Here is a 19,210-nt window from a genome sequence, read left to right as displayed (position 1 = left end):
TGGTGACGAAGGTCCCTTCCCTTAAAGACTATGATCTGCTTGTTCGACATTGATTTGGGTGGACCATAAATTGATGATTGCAGAGACTATTCCATCTCTGCCTTGGTTAAACTTCTTTTATGGCCAGACAGAGTAAGAGACGGTGGAGATTTGGCTATATGTCCACCAACCTTTTAAGATGTGTTGTCTCAGATAGCCATTTTTCAATGCCCATCACTGCCAAGAAAAACCTGGAGGTAAGGGGTATTAAAGAGTGCTCAATACCCCTTCACCATGGGAGGAAACTGTCATAGCAAGGGGGGGCATTGTTTTTTTTCCAAAAGAAAATGCCACTTTGGGATGTTCTTTTCTAAAATACATATTTTTTAAACTTTGCTATATGGCTCAGTTATGATTGATGGAGCCATACAGCAAAGGTAAAATTCATTGGCAAGAACCTCCTTCATAGCAGTTTCTGTCAATGCTTGAAATGTCCGCTACACAATTCGAAATTTGGTGGTCGGCACATTCATTAGGGCAATGGAGTATGCTACTCTGTTGCCTGGTGGAGGATGGGCAAACCCCCCATAAGTTGGCCTCTTAGATACAAGTGATTCTTTCACTGTGAAAAAACACCAGGGTCAGCCAGAAACTTTTAGGATCAGCATCAAGATATAACATCCACAAGATAGCTCATTGAGGGGTCTGAGCTGTTCACACCCTGTTTACCTCAAAGAGAGAAAAATAGTTCTAGATACCAATCTAGGTGAATCTGATGCCCTCTCCTATATTATTAGCTGGCTTTATCAATGAGTGCAGGTGTAATGTGTTCATCTAGGGAAGACATGTGGGTAGTAATTTGGGTAAGCAGGCTCATCTTCACTATGTTATACAAAGGCATGCATTGACAATTTAAATGAGCTACACAGTGAGGGATAAAATCTATTAGTCATAAACTGAACCACTTTTAATGTGCCTAGAGGCAGAATGGTTTACATATCTCTTAACAATGTTTAATCAGGACACATTTATTACATGCCACCAAATAAGCTAATTTAGTGCTCTGCAATATTAACCTTACCACATATAAAAGCATCCCTCTGCATATATTAAGCATTAGAAAATGCATAGAGGCCATGATCACCATGAGTTAAACATGCATTTGCACACAGAATGCCACACTAAATTCTAAAACTCCTGACATTACCAGTAAGCACCTTCAAACACACTTTGCATGCCACCTGTATGGAAAGGACCAACCTTTCTTCAAGGTAAAATGTTTAGCATTTTTGCAAGCTATCATAAAAATAAACAGAACTAAGACACTGCATTCCCCATGTGGCCATGAAATAAAATTTAGATCAATGGCAACAGAATGTAAACCAACACATTTACTGCAATCAGATTCAAAAGAACTTCCTGTGTGGGTGGGGGGGCAGCTCCTCTGCTCAACTAAAGCAGTTTTCTTGAGTGCCAGGCCCTGAAATGAAATAGGGACAGTAGAAAAGCTAGAGGTGAAGTCTTATATCATAATCTAAACTCTCTTGATGTAATTAGAAAGCATAAGTGTTACAATTGACAGCACTGCCTTTCTTTGAACCCAACATTGTAACAAAAGTAACTAAATACATAACTGGATGTATCAAAGAGTGTGACCAAAATGAAGATTGATAGTAGTTCCCTTCCCGTCTTCAATAAAAGTGTATTCTCCTTTTCATTAGGAAAGCGTCTTATGGTAACGATGTGTATCAGGTAATAATTTCAGTGAGTCAATTGTTTGAAATAAAAAGTGAAGCCCATTTGTTTAGATCTAACAGCCTTAGGGTGGTCTTCCCTCCAATGTATTGCCTATCTACTCCACTTTTCTGACCTAGATTTTGCTGGCTTTAGGACTCTTTACACTTTACCACTACTAAAGTGCTTGTGCTATTCCCCCCCTAAACATGATAATATTGGCTCGTCCCCAATTAGCACTTTTAATTTACATATATGTCCGTAGTAAAGTGCACTACATGTGCCCAGGGCATGTAAATTAAATGCTACTATTGGGCCTGCAGCACTTATTGTGCCACTCACTTAAATAAGCGTCTGACCATGGCTCCGGCCTGCCATTGCAGAGCCTGTGTGTGCATTTTATATTGCAATTTTGACCTAACAAGATAAACCCCTTGCCACGGACAAACCTTTCCTTTTTACACATACTAGTAACCCCTAAAGCAAGCCCTAGACAATCCACAGGGCAGGGTACAATATATTTATAAGGCAGGCCATTCACTTTTAAGTTTTACATATACTAGTAGTGAAAAACTCTCAAACTCATGTTTCACTACTGCAAGGCCAATCTCCCTAACAGGATAATATTGGAATTACCTTATTACAATTTTCTAGTGTAATTCCAAATTGTAAAGACATAGACGTTTTCAAGTTTGGTGTCTCTGGAATCACAATTTAAACTTAAGGTGAAGTCGGATTCTGAAAATTCTGATTTAGAAAGTTGGCATTTTCTTACTTTAGCCATTTGGTGCCTGCTGCCTGTCCCTGAAACATGTCTGGGAGGGTGACTGGTGAGCTTTGTATATTTCCCCTAGACAGCCACACACAATGGGAGCTGAGGAGTGCCTTGATGGGCCATCCTGGTAGGATGCGGGGGAGGTGCTAGACTCAACCTCCCTTACACCTGGCTGGGCTGTGCCCTGTACCCACACAAAGGGCTGCATACCCCCTGCAGTGAGTCTGGAGCCAGGTCAGGAAGGGAGGACCTGTGTGCACTTCGAAGACCTGGCTTTGAAGTCGCCCCCACTTCAAAGGCACAAATGGTTATAAGTACTGGACCCCTGACGTCACAACTTCAGTACACTTCTCGACCTGTGACGACTCTGCCAGGAAAAATTCTGCTGTGCTGTTGAAGGACTGCCAATCTGCTGAACTACGTCTTTGCTGGACTTCTGCCTTGCTTTGCTGCCCTGCTGCCTGTTATTCCTCTGCCTGGGTGAGAAGGACTGGACCTGTATCACTTGAAACCATAGTGACTCCAAGGGCTAGCTGACCTCCTGTTCTGAAGTCTCAGGTACATAGATGACTTCCAACTTACCTGCTTCATCACCTGGACCCTTGGAAGTGGGCCTAAAGTGCTTGTTCCAATAAGAAACACACATTCACCGTCGTACCGGCACGTCAGTGCCTGGCAGCATTTCACATCATCACACTCATTGCTACGTACCCTACCTAGAAGAGCCAATCTGATATTTCTATGTAATGGCTGACTACTCATCACAGAAAACAATGTCTCCCAATTTCTTTAACTGTGCATACATGGGAACATTTTGGGCCTGTAAAAAAGGTATGCTGTTCACCAATAGTCATATATAGGAGGATGTAGGAACTGAAACAACTGCTCTTGTAATTGCTAAGTTTACTACCAGAGTTTGGAAAATCTCAAGATGTCCTTTACAATGAATGTGCTGGGGACGTGGCCAAGATGGCGGCTTGGTAGGATGCAAATCTCCGTCCCGCCGGCCTCGCCGACACGAAGCGTTGTATTAGCCGCATCTCCCGGCCCTTAAATCGCTGGACACGGAGTGGACCTGACCTGTGCTTCCTCCGGTGCCAGTGGTGAGGAAATTACAGACCGCACCTGCACTCCCGGATGGGGGCGTGCCGAGGCCATGACGGAGCATGGGAGATCACAGCGGTGGCACCGTCAGTGAACCTGAGGAGGCCTGCCTGACTACAGCATGGGCACCGGGTGATTGTGATCGGATTCAATAAAAGGAGCTGTTCCGGATCGGAGGCCCGTCCAAGGGCAGTAGGAGGTGAGCGGCATGGCACCGGGCAGCGGAGGGGTCAGCTCGCCCCGCCATCTTACGTCTCCACGAGGCTCACCAGGCATGCTGGAAACTGCGCTGGAAGCTGACGCGCCTGGAGTCTTGCAACGCCACCGGTGGCCCCTGAGTGAGCACGAGGCCCGGCGCCCCACCCTGCTTGAACTGTGGCCTGCAAACTCTGCTTGAACTGTGGCCTGCGGCCTAGAACGGACTGGGGCAGTGGGGTCCCTACATTCGGAGACTGGCTCTCCACTCACCATCTTGTTTTCTCTCCCGACCATACCGGGTTGCAGCATTGCAGACGGGGCACCCGGGAGCCTGGGCTTTCCTAGCTGCGGAGCCTAGCCGGGGAACTGCCCCATCAGCCTCTACCGGCTGATGCACAACTCGGCGCCAGACAAAGCAGTGAGCTGCCTGCGGAGCATCACTCTACCCCCGACTCCCGGTGGGTGCGGCCTTCCCTTCCCGGTGCACCTGCTTACACCCACTTGGTACTCCTACTCCCCTGCAACGGCCATCACGGTGGACTGTGGTCAAGGAGCGACAACGTTGCCTTTGAGGGTCTCCGCTATAGTTTGTGGATTGAGTTTGAGAGCAGCGTATGCCCCTTCTTTGGACTTCCCCTCCCATCGCCAAGGGGTGGGAGCTGTTCTGCTCGTGAAGACCGGCCCAGGACCCACCCGGCTTGCACGAACGTTGGCGCCTCTGCCATTCGCCCAGAGCGGCCTGGGGCTTCCTCCTGTGACGTGGGCGCTGGAATACGAGGGATCTACCCCGGAACCATAAAGCCCAACTGGTTGCAACTGGTGGGTCTGGAGATATACCCACTGCACCCCGCTGACCCCCGGTGTCGTCTCGACAGCCTGATGACCCTCTAACGCGGACCCCTGACCACAGCAGGTGTCTGGACGTTGCCCTGGCGGCCCCCCTGCAGCCCTTTCCGGTGCCCCACGCGTACCATCATGGCATCAGCACAGGCGAGGAGGGAGAAGACCCTCAAGGAAATGCTACTGAAGCAGCTGTCTGGCCCGGACTCAGCGACCACGACACCCCAGGACTCGGGGCTTCCGGAACAACTAGACGGGTGGCTCTTCTCAGCAATTAAAGAAGACATCAAGGACCTGAGGGGGCAGCTCCTGGCCGACCTCAAAGAAGTCTAGATGAAGGATGAAGTAGGGGAGAGGGTGGCCGTTCTCGAGGATCATGAACTGCATCGCGAAGAAGACCTATATCAGCTCCGGCTGCGTGATCAAAACCTAGATCTCCAGGCCCATGCGGAGGATTTGGAGAACCGGTCGCAAACGAACAATATCCGCATCTGAGCGATTCCCTGGCAAGCGGAGGGAGACGACCTCTGAGCCTACGTTTTGGCTCTCTTCCGGCAGATCCTGGGTGATGATGGCCCGCAGGAGATACAGATGGACAGGGTGCAGTGCGTGAGCCTTCCCAGGGGGAAGAAGGCCCCCCCATCTGGACGTGCTCGTATGTGTGCACGATCTACAGCTTAAGGAGCAGATCCTCCGCAGGGCTCGAGCGGCCCAGCCGATACAGTTCCAGGGGCACTCCCCAACCCTCTTTCACGATCTCGCTGCGTCAATGCTTGCCAAACGGAGAGACTTCCGCGTGGTCACCTCTCACCTCCGGGATAAAGGCATCCCTTATTCATGTGGCCATCCCTTCTGCCTCATATTTAAGCACCGGGAAAACTGCGCCAGATCCGCTCCCTTACTGAGACTCTAGATCTACAGGGGCTGGACAACTCGGCAGACACTGGACGGAGGGAGAGCCCCAAGGACCGCTCCACACGTAGATTCTCACAATGGCACACAGATGGGAAGCCGAAGGCCTCTGCGAAACCTGACCCAGTGGAGATGGCGAAGGAACAGGAGGAGGTGATCTCCTCTCTCTCACAACCCCCTGACCGCCCGTGTTCCCCCTGAGCACCCCGAGCACGCAAACGGAGATGGCCACCTTGGAGTGAGGTCTGAAGGGCTCCTGGGATGACTACTATCCAGCGCTCAGTGCCATGCCCCTCTACGGCTCTTGGTTCTTCAGGTACTCTGCTCGGCAGCCTCCTGCCAGGGACCAGGCCTCCTCTGACATTGACCGACAGACGGACCTATGTCTAATGTACCCCTGTGGGACTGTTTTATTTTGGGCCATTTTTCAACGCCTACTTGTTGGACTTTCCCCCATTTTTTCTACTTGCGCTAGCCCTTGTTGACCTGAGATGACTCAATTTGGTTGTTGTTGGGGTGTTTTCTTATCTTTTGGGTTAGGGAGGGTTCTCTTCCCAGTGAGCTCTTTTTTTTCCCCACTCCTACTTTTGTCCAGTAATGCCTGTCTCCTTCCTCTCAGGGACTTCCCCTTATGCCCTGCCCTACAGCACCTTGTTCGGGGCCTCGACGCATGCGCCAGCTGGCTCGTCCCTTTCCCATGGAACTTAAGGTAGTTAGCTTTTATGCCCGGGGGCTTAATAACCCAGTCAAACGGAAAGCGGTTCTTTCTCTGCTTGAACACTCTGGTGGAGATATCTGTCTCCTTCAAGAAACCCACCTGCTTCACAGTGACACACACCGCATGCGTCATAGCCACTTCCCCTCACAATTTTGGTCCCCCGGGAAGAGTAAGCGGGGTGTGGTTGCGGTCCTAATCTCCAAGCGCTTTAGGGGCACAGTGGGGGGTCCTGTCGCAGAGATCAAAGGACATCTCCTTACGCTGCACCTTAGTATAGGGCATTTTCACTTTACAGTGGCCTCTATTTACTCCCCAAATGAGCGACCAGAGAAATTTCTAATAGATGCCTTTGCTGATGTCCTGCACATGCCTGACCCAATGATGGTAGTGGGGGGCGACCTCAACTTAGTGATGGACACGGAGATGGACCGTTCATGCTCACGAACCAGTGGAGTGGGGGCCCTGTCGACGGGAGGTGGTGACTGGCTGCGTGACGCAGGATTCGAGACGCTTGGCGATGCCTCCACCCAGACAAGCGAGACTTTTCATACTACTCGGCGGAGCACAAGACCTATGCCCGCCTAGACCACTTCCTTGTTACCCCAGCCGCTTGGTCCTGCATTACAAATTCCACCATTGAAGCTCGCTCCCTGTCTGACCATGCACACATCACCTTGACCATGCGCCTTCGATCTGTAAGATCCCCACCCGCCTCCCACTGGTGCCTGCGAGACTCACTACTCCGATCCCCGGTGGTGTTGGACGACATTAAGCGTTGCCTGACCGACTATTCAGCGATTAACAACGTAGGACTTTCACCACTTTCCTCGGTATGGGAATCACTTAAACTTGTTGTGAGAGGGGCGCTAATCTCCAAGACTGCTTATGAAAATAAACTCAGACAGTCCAAATGCACAGTTCTAGAAGCTAAAGTCAGGGAACTTGAAGCTATTCACAAACGCACTGACGCTCCCAGAATCTGGCGGCAGTTGGAAAAAGAGCGCCTTCAGTTTAGACGGTTAGACCTTGACAGAGCTGGGCACGCGGTCATTCGAGTCAAACACAAATATTATGTGGGCTCCAATAGATGGGGACGAATGCTGGCGCACTCCCTGTGCAGTCAGCAAGCGGCACAAACCATAAAAGTGCTACGGGGAGAGGGTGGTTCGGAGTTCATAGATAACAACAGGATACTGTCGGCCTTCCGCTCTTTTTGTAAAAATCTATACACTGCCTGCTGTCCGATCGCAACGAGTTCCTGTAGGGAGCAGCAATCACTCCTCTTCCCATGAATGAGGCGGAGGCCCTGGAGGCCCCCATTCGTGTTGAGGAGGTGATCTCCGCTAGACCATGAAGGCACCGGGCCCCGATGGCTTTAGTGCTCTTTTTTTATAAAATGTTCTGTGCCGAACTTGCCCCGCTGCTTACCTGCTTGCTCAACTCCTTCGCAGATACGAGGTCCCTCCCACCCTCAATGTTGCAGGCCTCTATCTCAGTCATCCCTCAACTGGGGAAAGACCTGGATCTCTGCAGCTCATACCGCCCGATTTTGCTGCTGAATATTGATGCAAAACTATTCTCTAGCATTTTGGCCACCTGGTTGAACACTCACATGCCAGGTCTGGTCGACCCGGACCAATGAGGCTTCATCCCCGGTAGGCAATGTGGGGACAACACCAAGCGACTCTGCCACCTGATCGACAAAGTACAACGGTCCAAAGCAGAAGCCTTACTACTAGCGGTCGATGCGGAAAAGGCTTTCGACCGTCTGCACTGGTCTTATTTATTTGCCACTCTGGAGCGATTTGGGTTGGTGCCCAGATTCCACCAGTGGATAGTGAGCATCTATAGCTCTCCGACAGCAGAGGTGTGGGTCAACGGTTTGCTTTCCGATAGCTTTGCGGTGGAGAGGGAAACGTGGCAAGGCTGTCCCCGCTCTCCTCTGCACTTCGCTCTTTATATGGAGCCTTTCGCCCAACGGCTCCGGGACAACCCCAAGGAGTAGGGCGTCCCATTCGGCTTAGACCACCATTTTATCAGCCTCTACGCCAATTATGTCATCTTCTCAACGGCGCAGCCCGAGACCTCCGTGCCGGCGATTGTGGAGGACCTACAGACCTTCAGCCAGGTTTCCGGCTTCAAAATTAATATGCAGAAATCTCAGGTACTCAACCTCACCGCTGCCCAGGCAGCAGTTGATGCCCTACGGGCCAACTTTGCCTTTGACTGGGTGATGGACGGTATCACATATCTCAGACTGGTCCTCCACAAGAGTCTCGCAAAACAGCGGAAGTGAACTACACAGGCCTTCTAATTCGCATCCGAGCAGACCTGGCCCGCTGGCGACACCTGCCTTTGTCATGGTTTGGTAGGCTGTCCGCTGTCAAAATGAATGTACTTTCGCGGGCCCTGTATTTGTTTCAAACACTCCCTTTGGAACCTCCACCGCAGTCACTTCGCCATATTCAGACTGCGATCGAGCATTTTGTATGGGGCCCGATCTTTCCTCGCTTGCAGAGGACCTTGCTACAATGCCCTAAGAAGGAGGGCGGTCTCGCCTTCCCTAATATCATCCGCTACCATCAAGCTTCTCTACTACGGTCCCTGATACAGTGGAACCGCCAGATGACTGAAATATATTAGGTCTTCATGGACCAGACGGTGGCAGGCCTCCACATCTGGTGAGACGCCTGGCTGCCACGCCCCGCTCGTGCCTGGGGGCTTTATTCCTCACCAGTCACCCACCCCACAATGTTGGTTTGGGATAGGGTCTCTCTCCGGGCTGATCTAACTACGTTCCCCTCGCCAATGACCCCAAACTTTTCCAACACTGCCTTTCCAGCTGGCATGGACCAAAAGGTAGCAACGCGCTGGTAGAGGGCGGCTGCAAATGCCTTGGGCATCTGTAAGGAAGGGTTGTGGAAGGAGGGAAGTTGATAATTTTCGTAAACAAGGGAAGACACTTAGATCTCGAGCTGCCGGTTTCACGAGGTATACTCACACTGTTTCCAGATGGCTCTATGTCACTACAAGTGGGGGAGGAAATTTTTGATATTGTCTTTTTTGTTTCATAATTTAGTTGGCTTGGTTTCAAGAGGGGATGGGTGTTTAATGGCAGACCTGCGCAAAACTGTAGCTGATGTTATTGTTTTATAAAATCAAATGTCTTCGGCTTTTTAATTATTTTTGATGCAGTTCTTTTTAATTTATTTGCAGTACCCCTGAAGAAGAACAAATGTTCGACATGCATTTGGTTTATTCACTGCACCGGTTTAAGGAAGGTTGAAAGCACGTGTCAATGTTTAAGCTTTCAGCAGCATTTGGCATTTGAAAATGCGGAATAAAACGTTCCAATTCAACTTGGCTGTCTTGTAAGTGATTTAAAAGAATGGAGTACATGGATTATTACTTTCGCAAACTTCTACTGGATTACTATGGATTACTTGGTTTACTTGGTTGAAATACTGATTATTGGAAGAGGAAGATTCCTCATTTTCGCAGTGCAGCAGCAAGGGGCACAAGTGCTGCCCCTTATTTCTTATCTTTTTGAATGCTGTGTGGTGGGGCGACCACATGCGCTGTTATGCACGCACATTTGGCAGTCAAAGCAAAATTTATTCATGAAGGGAAGGAGTGCACTCGCGGTATATTTTCATATTTGCTGCGCAATTAAATTCGTCCCAAAGCGAGTTGCACCCCACAAGTGACTTACATTGAATCAAACGAGTTATAAAAGATACAACATATATATCACTTTGGAGACAGGATAACTTCCAAGACCGCAAGATCAACGATCAAAACAAACATCAAGCTTGAACTGCATCAGTTTTATTCTAATGAAATTGCCTCGACAGCTAATGGGTTGCTAATTACATTATGGAATTTGCTTTGCTGAAAGTCATTGACTTTAGATATTACATTTCAATGTTCATGTTATTTTTCTTTTTCTTTGGCAGTACATTATAGTAGGAGGTTTTGCATTTAGTATGTTTACAAATCATTTTTGGTTAAGGAAGATTAGTTTCGATTTGTTTTATATTCCTATGTGGTGTTCTGTTTTCTAGGTTAGTGCATTGTGGGATGGGTAGTTTATGTGGTGTTTAGGAGCACTGAAGGATGCAGTAGGGAACAGGACGCGATCTAATCAAGTTTAATTGGGAAAATGTGTGCAAAACTGGATTTAAGGAAGGGTTGTGGAAGGAGGGAAGTTGATAATTTTCGTAAACAAGGGAAGACACTTAGATCTCGAGCTGCCGGTTTCACGAGGTAAACTCACACTGTTTCCAGATGGCTCTATGTCACTACAAGTGGGGGAGGAAATATTTGATATTCTCTTTTTTGTTTCATAATTTAGTTGGCTTGGTTTCAAGAGGGGATGGGTGTTTAATGGCAGACCTGCGCAAAACTGTAGCTGATGTTATTGTTTTATAAAATGAAATGTCTTGGGCTTTTTTATTATTTTTGCTGCAGTTCTTTTTAATTTATTTGCAGTACCCCCGAAGAAGAACAAACGTTCGAAATGCATTGGGTTTATTCACTGCACCGGTTTAAGGAAGGTTGAAAGCACGTGTCAATGTTTAAGCTTTCAGCAGCATTTGAAAATGCGGAATAAAACGTTCCAATTCAACTTGGCTGTCTCTGAAGTGATTTAAAAGAATGGAGTACATGGATTATTACTTTCGCAAACTTCTACTGCATTACTATGGATTACTTGGTTGAAATACTGATTATTTTCGCAGTGCAGCAGCAAGGGGCACAAGTGCTGCCCCTTATTTCTTATCCTTTTGGGCATCTGTTCGACATTCAGGGCCTCACCCCCTTTAAGGAACTGCAGGAGAGCTACAGTTTTTGCGGCTCTGATCTCTTCCTCCACTCCCAGATGACGCACTGGATCTCGGAAACCAAGACGTGCCCCCTGGCACACCGCCTGATGCGACCGTTCGAGAAGTGCCTCACCCGCAAAAAGGATGTTCGTGGGCTTATATCTGAAATATACTCCTTTCTTATATCAGGTATCCAAACCACTCGCTCGGCAGGACAGAGACGCTGGGAGGCAGAACTGGGGCATACACTAGCTGATAAGTAATGGGAAGATATTTTCTATAGATCTCACCACACAGCACACTCCATGTGTCATGCGGAAACTGCCTTTAAGATTACGTCCTATTAGTACTACACCTCAGCCCGACTCGCTAAATGGCACTCTAATTGTGACGGCCTTTGCTGGCGGGGGTGCTGTAGCCCTGGTACCCTCCTCCACCTGTTATGGCACTGCACAAAGCTTACGCAATACTGGGAGAGGATACTAGATGACATCGATAAGGCCTTCTGCACTGCTATTCCCAGGCTCCCGGTTTACACCCTACTAGGCCTCCCCAATGCCCTGACCTTCCCCCTGCGCTCTATTAGCAGGAGACAGATGGCGCTTGCTCTGAATGCCGCACACCGAGTGATTCTTGCTGGGTGGAAAACAGATAGAATCCCGGACCACACGCAATTATTGCACCAACTCTGGTATCTTTTGGGTATGGAAAGACTCTCGATGGCTACCCTAGGGAACTACGCAGATTATGCCAAGATTTGGTCCCCATTCATACCTATCCTTTCCACTGACTTTGGGGAACTGACGTGCCCCTACTATCTCCGGCTCCTGAAATTAATCCCTAATAAGGTGGCTCCTCGTGGGACCCATGGACCCCTCAGACTAACGATGGTTACGCTCCCTACAAAGTCTACAGGCTGAACCCTTTCTTTTTCCTTCGTTTCCTGCTCACTGGGTAGGGTGGGAGGGGTTGGGAAGGGAGTTGATGGGTTTCTTTTTTCGTTTTTCTTGCCTTTTGGGAAAAGCAGCACCACTATGCAGCTGTGTCCTGTCTTAGGCCGCCAGCTATCACTGCTTGCACGACTGACAGCACACTGGACCATATGGATACCTGTACGCTGGGGAGGCGGATGTCGCTCCCCCCTTCTCTCCTTTTTACCATGCGGCCGTCCCTCTTTGGGTTGTAGGCATCATGCTGTGTTATCTACAAGTTGGTATGCTCTTGTTCATTGTCTTGTTGCCATAATCTGCTCAGCCTTTAGCCAGCCCATTGGGTTGTAGACGCCAGTGTTCTGTTTTACCTTGCTCCGTACTCTGCCAATAAAATTGATTTAATACTAAAATAAATGTGCTCAATCTACAATGGACTCATTTCATTGGTTTAACTAGCAAATTACAAGGATCTAGGATTTCTTGATGGCCAGTAACTGCGATTACTGGCCCCATCAAAATTAAAAATATCACAGGAACAGAGCACATTTCAACTTTTCACCAAGGCACTTCACCTGCTCAGAGCAAACAGTGATGTGGAAATCTGTAATGAAATGTGTGAAAACATGCTGGAATAGCCATGGATAGACCAACTCCCTTGGTATTTCCCATTGTCTTGCAACCTTGAATAGTTGCAGCGGAAGGACTGAAACCTGTGAGTTAAATTATTGTATTTTATTTATAGTTTGACATAGTGCCTTTATGACTGCATGGGTTTCAGAGCCCTTTAAACAGAATGACAGTTGTTAACAAAAGGAGAGTTTCACATTTACATATAAATGCCTATCATAGGTGAACATTTTATTAGCTGCATGTTAAAGATCGTTGTCGACATCATTGTATGAGAAAGTCTTTTCATCTTCCAGGCCCCAGGGAACACTCACAAAAAACACATTTTGAACAGGAGAATGAGTTTGAAACTAAAGCCAGTGTTGAGAATGTAAACCCCCATCCTCCTCACGACCCTTCTCCTCTCTGGATTCCCATTGTAAAAGCAAGTTATTCTTTTACTTGTTTTGCTTTTGCCTCGGTGACAACACACAGTACCCTGGCTGATGCCACACACACTCTTCTTCAATTCAAATAATGGAAGCACAATTAATGCTGGCACTTGTTGAAAAGCCATATGTTTTTCTCTAGAATTAAAGGAAAGAATGAGAGTGTGGAAAAGTACATAGATTGTTTGTGAACATTGGCACACACTTTGCGATGTTGACCCTTTGACTAATTCCCTTATAAGAGATGAGTTAGTGCATTGCATCAACAAAGTCTAAAGTGCAAGAAAAATTATTAACAACAAGTCCTGATCTCAAAGAGGTCATTCCCATTGTTGAACAGGTGGAAAGTACAAAAACATGGGTGCATGAAATGATAGCTGTTCCTTCTTCCTTGCAAAGTGACTCTTCTAATTTAACAATGAATGAAGTGATGGAAGAAGTGGTGGATAAATCTAAACAGGATAAAGATAATCAGGAGGTGAAACAATATAGTCTGTCCAAAGATAATAGAAACAGTAGGTTGAAGTGTTATTGTTATGGTAATCTGGGTCATGCAGGCAACAGTACTCAGTGTTATTCCAGAAATTCTATCTACAGGAATTGGGGAAAAAATTGTGTTATGCTTTTGTGTGCAAAGGTGATAAAAGTCAGGCAGTTGAAATTTTATTTTTTATTTTTTATTTTTATGGTGAGTGAGGATGTGACCAAAATGGTTTTGGTGATAAAGCCTAATCCTGAAGATGTGAACCATGGCCAAATAAGGATGCGCGAATGCAATGCCAAGTTGAATGAGAGAAAAATAGTGTTTCTAGCAGACTTTGTTTAACCCCATACTATGGTGGTGGAAAAGAATTGAGAAAAGGAATTTGGAGATGAACGAATCACCATGTTTCCACCAGATACAAACCCAGTGAGTTATGGGGGTTCCAATAGTGATGTTCTGGGTTATGCTGTATAAGTATCACATTTGAGGGGAAAGAGACAGCAGGGATTGAGTATATTGCAAAGAGGGGATAATTTGCATAGTTGGTGTCATCAATGTGAAATGGGAATTGTGTTAAATCCCAACGCTGCTCAACCTGTTATGTCGGTATCACTTAAACAGGAGCATGGTGATATACTGGAACAATTTCCCAGTGTGATCAGTGACAATTTGGGTCTCCTTAGGAATTTTTAAAACAAAATCATTTTGGAAACAAAGTGCTGTTCCCTGTGTTCATAAAGTACGGAAAGTCACTAACCTCAACATTGAGTTATTAAAGGAGGCTATTAAGCCTGCAACAAATGTGATAGAGGAAACTGAATCCTCAGAATGGTTTGATTAAATTATTTTGGCACCATATGTTGGGGATAAACAGATCAGGATGTGTGTTGATCTTAGAAACTTAAATAAGCATATTTGAGTTGATTGTCAGCCTCTTCCCAATATCTCTGAGGCCTTGACAATGTTGGGAGCTGCTAAAGTATTTAGTGTGTCAGACCTCTCGTCCGTGAACCATCAGGCCAACCTACATGATGACTCTAGACACTTGACATCTTTGATCACACATTTTGGTTGGCATTTGCAGTGGCATGTTTCCATAAGGATCATGAAGAAGGTACTAGAGAATGTATCCAGCATACTTTTCTTTCAGGATGATATCCTCAGCTATGGTGAAGATCGGGAAGATCATAATGATACTTTGGAGAGAATGAAAAAAGAAGGGTTAACAATGAAGAACGAGAAGTGTAAGTTTCATGTTGGAGCAGTCTAATACCTAGGACACACTGTCTCAGCTGAAGGAACCAAACCTAAAGTGGAGTTGGTAGATTCAATTGTCAAGGCACCAGTGCCAGGTGATAAGGATCAAGTAAGATCTTTCCTAGGAATGGCGAAGCTTTACTCCAAGTTCATACCAAACTTTTCTGCAGTGGTACAACCCATCAGAACCCAATTGAAAACATGTGTATGGTTTGAGTGGTCTGATGAGTGTGGTGAAGCTTTTGGGGGCCATTAAATGTTGGATTGGAAAGATGCCCACTCTTGGACATTTTACTGTTTCAAGGAAAACCATATTGACCACTGATGCCAGTCTTAAGGGTCTAGAAGCTGTTCTCTCACAGATTTATGGTGGTGAAGAAAAGGTGGTGGCATTTCCATTACTATCTATCAAGGATGCTGAGGGATGTAATTCTGTCAGAGAAAGGAAGGTTCAATCATTGTTTTTATATAACCAATAATGAATTGCTGTAAGGTCAAAGTTGTGTTGGCTTCAATTTATTATTTTCACAGTTGTTCACATACCTTGCGTAAAAATTCATTATACACAGGCAACCAACACATGTTTCGTCATCCAGACTTTTTCAAGGCTGAGGTCTGCAATCATTGCCGGTGCTTCAAATATTGTAAAACCATAGAGTAGTGCCTCACATATAATGAAAAGTGTCAAGTGTGATTATGACTGAAGTATTTAAAGGAGATTAATACATCCTGTGTCACTGAAGGCGATAATCTAAAGCAGCATATTTATTCCTTAAGAGACATGTACAGCATGTGCCCCGTGTAAGCATGTGTCTGACGATGTGCCAATTTCCGTGTGAAGTACATTACTGGTTCTAGAAATAAAGTTGCAGATTGTCTCGTCTACCACTGGACAGGGGTACAGTGCTGATTTAAACTGAGCAATCCAGTTGGGTTTGCGAGAATGTATTACGAGAAGTTGAGTGGAAAATGTTGAGAAGGGAAGATGAGGAGACCAATGAGCTCAAAGAGTGTATAGTTGAAGGTTAGCCTAAATACAGAACACTTTCTGAATCCATGAAGGGGTTTTGGAATGTGAGGGGTGAATTGAGTTGGAATGATGATGATTTATTTAGAACCTTTAGGTTGATTTCACCCAGGGGCATCAGAGAAAAGATAGGGAATTTGGCACATGAAGGCCATTTAGGAAGAAGCCTCACCAAGGCCAGAGTTAGATAATTAAACTGGTGGCCTGGGTTATACTTGCAAGTGGAAGATGTGGTCAAAGCTTGTGCTGCATATGCCAGGAGTGACAGGAGTAAGACAGTGAGAAAAACTCTCCTGTCTCATGTGGAGATTTCTGAAGAGTCATGGAGGAAATTAGGTTTGAACTTTGATAGTCCTTTTCATCTCTTGCCACCCGATGAAAGTTATTTGATATTTTTAGTGGATTATATGTCCAAGTGGGTGGTTATGAAATGTGTTGGTTCAGTGGATCCTAAGGTAGTGATCAAGTTTTTAAAGGAAGAATTTGTTTGGGAAGTAGTACCTCAGGAAATGATCACAGACAATGGAGTCCAATTAGTTTCACAAGAGATGCAAGCATTTTTTAAGAGTTTGTCCATAACTCATTGAAAAACAGCTTTATGTACTCCACAAACCATTGGTTTGGCTGAACATGTGAATCGTGTGGTGAAGACATGTTTACAAAAAGCAGTAGAGATTAGATTGCCTTTGGCTAACATCCTGGACGAGGTATGGTGTGCTCATCACAACACCCTGAGTTTTGTAACAGAGAGGTCACCTTTTTTCTGGATGAGCGGCAGTGTTGGCAACACCAAAGTACACCCAGCATGGTTGAGTAGAAAAATGCAAGGGTCGGAATGGGTGGAAGGAAAACTGAGTGGGGATAAACTTAAGAGGAGAGGGTAATGGCTGAGAGATAGGTACCAGATCATTTACAAGAATAGATATGATTAAAATAACTGCACAAAATTACATAAATGGATGGTGGTGTTAATATTGAAAAATTCAAAGTCGATGTACTCCATGATACATGTATGTATAACAATGAACTCACATAGCTGTTGTTTAATCCACCCAGTATGACCTCCCCACCAACCCGAATCAGAAACACTTGGTCAGGCAGGCCCTGTGACCGAGGCCTGAAGCAACTGATTGATGGATCATAGGTGGGGTGACATGTAGCTTGTAGACAAATGCGTTAACAGGGAAAATCCAGATTGATCCCACAGATAGGCTGCAACACCACAATGGTCTTAGGAGATTGGTCCCAATAAAACATGTTTTGCCAGAGTGGCACACGTTCTCAAAACACCATAAAGTCAAATGCTACACTAGGGGGTTCATTACGATAGTGGTCGGACCATTGAAGCGGGATTGTGACCGTCCGACAAGGAGTCGGCGGTCCCACCCGCCATATTTTGATCAAACTGCTGTGTAGGCAGTTGAAAATCTACTGTGGCTAATGCTGCGGCCCCGAAAAGGGCCGCAGCACGAGCCTTAGTAGAAAAAGGCATATTTCAAACATCCATGCACCGTGTGCCAGGCACCACATGGTGCCTGGCACAAGGTGAATGTTTGGGGGGACACCAGATGTGCCTCTCTGGATGCTTTGCAGTAGCCCACGGGGGATGGGGCCCTGCTTGTGGCCCCCAAATTCCCTTTCAGTCAGCCTTTTCATGGCGGTGAGACCACCATGAAAAGGCTGTGGGAACTGGACATTGCGATCCTGAAGGTGGTGCCTAAGCAGGCACCGTCTCCATTTAGGATCACAATTTCAACTGCCGCTTTGTCTGGATCAGTAGATCCTGGTGGAGGTGGCAGTCCATTCCCCTAATGCCATCTGAAGGCCGCCGGTGGTGGTCCCACCAGCATCGTGATGTGCCCCTCAGTTAGGAACACTCAGCCAATCAGAACACAGCATGCACACTACACGCAGTGATCAAGCGCTCCCCATGCTGGACATCTGGCTATGTACCCATTGGCCCCACATTGTGTCCACGCTAAGTAGAGACCAACCTGCGCTTCTTATCAAATGGCCTGACTTATGGCCCAGTGACTAGGCCCAGATTGTGACGCTTCGTGTAATGTATAAAATAACGGCCGAAACCAATGTGCTTTGAGACAGTCTTCATACCCCGAAACTATTGCCTGCCCTACCGGCCGCTGAGTTTAATTAAACCAACTGTTCCTGTTTTGCCAAATGTCTCTTGTCCTTTATTTTCAAAAGGTAAATTCATGTTCGAGCAACAGTTGGTGAGATAGTTTTCGTGAAAAGACCAGGTTTTGTGAGGAAAGGTGAATCCAATTACATAGGTCCATACAAAATCAAATCTGTATTGAGAAATATGGTCAGGTTGGATAATGGAGGTGTGTGGAGCTCGTCCAGGTTGGCAAAATAGGGTGAGGCAAGTCTTGATAACACACAATCCGGAGTTAATGGGGATAACAACCCCGATGAGGGAAAATTATCTAATGTATCTTGGTGATGGTGATGGTGAGTCGACTTTTCCATGTATACCAGAAGGGCTGCTGCCAGGGCTGGATGGTGGAAGGATTATGTAGTGTCCTGATGAATTTAGTATGGTGATGGATAATTTCCTTTTCTTCTTTTTTTTCAGCTCCTGTTAAAGGGACGTTATTTGTTTATTATTTGGGAGGGATATGTGTTGTAATGCACTAAAGGTCATGTGCAGTATTGTATCAGCATGCCTTAGAATGCAACTGTGTCATCCTTTTGTGGGCTGCCTGTGATCATGGAATGAAGTGTAAAGTTCCAGGATGACAGTTAGAGATGAAGACTGCTGGAGGGTGCCTGAGTCCTTCGGATGGTGAGAACTCTGATCAATAAATCTCAACATTGGTAACATTTATGTCTCCTACACTTGAGCTTTGTAAAACCCCCTGCCTCTGCACTGCTACCTTTGGTCAAGGCACCATCAGCAGACGTTGATTGCAATAATGTTCATCCGCTCAACCAACACTGCCTTTTATAATCAGGCTTTTACAGTTTTGGCAAGCCAATTTTAATCATTTGGCGAACCACGTTCTTATTGGCAGATGGTCTACAGGCAGGAGTGTAGCTATAAATGGTGCTGTGGCACGGGGGCCCAGTGGGTGACAAGCTCACTGAACGCTGATGATTTGTAATCTTTTTTTCACAACCCAACTGGTGGTCAGAGCTCATTTTCTTCATTTGCAATAAGGCCCATGGCTCAATAGCCATCTCACTGCATGCTCTAAAGATATTCAGTGCCATATTGTTCACTTCCTGCCTGAAACTCAAGTTCTCAAATTCGACAAATAGCATGCAAAAAACCCACACAAGTTAACCAGCTTCAGTTTTGGTAACTACATGTAATGGTCTGCACCAGGTACAATACTTACTGATCAGAAA

The sequence above is a fragment of the Triturus cristatus genome, chromosome 5_1, assembly GCF_964204655.1.
Source record: "Triturus cristatus chromosome 5_1, aTriCri1.1, whole genome shotgun sequence".
NCBI classification, from domain to species: Eukaryota; Metazoa; Chordata; class Amphibia; order Caudata; family Salamandridae; genus Triturus; species Triturus cristatus.
The sequence above is the reverse complement of the archived record's forward strand: the minus strand, read 5'-3'. Positions refer to the sequence as shown.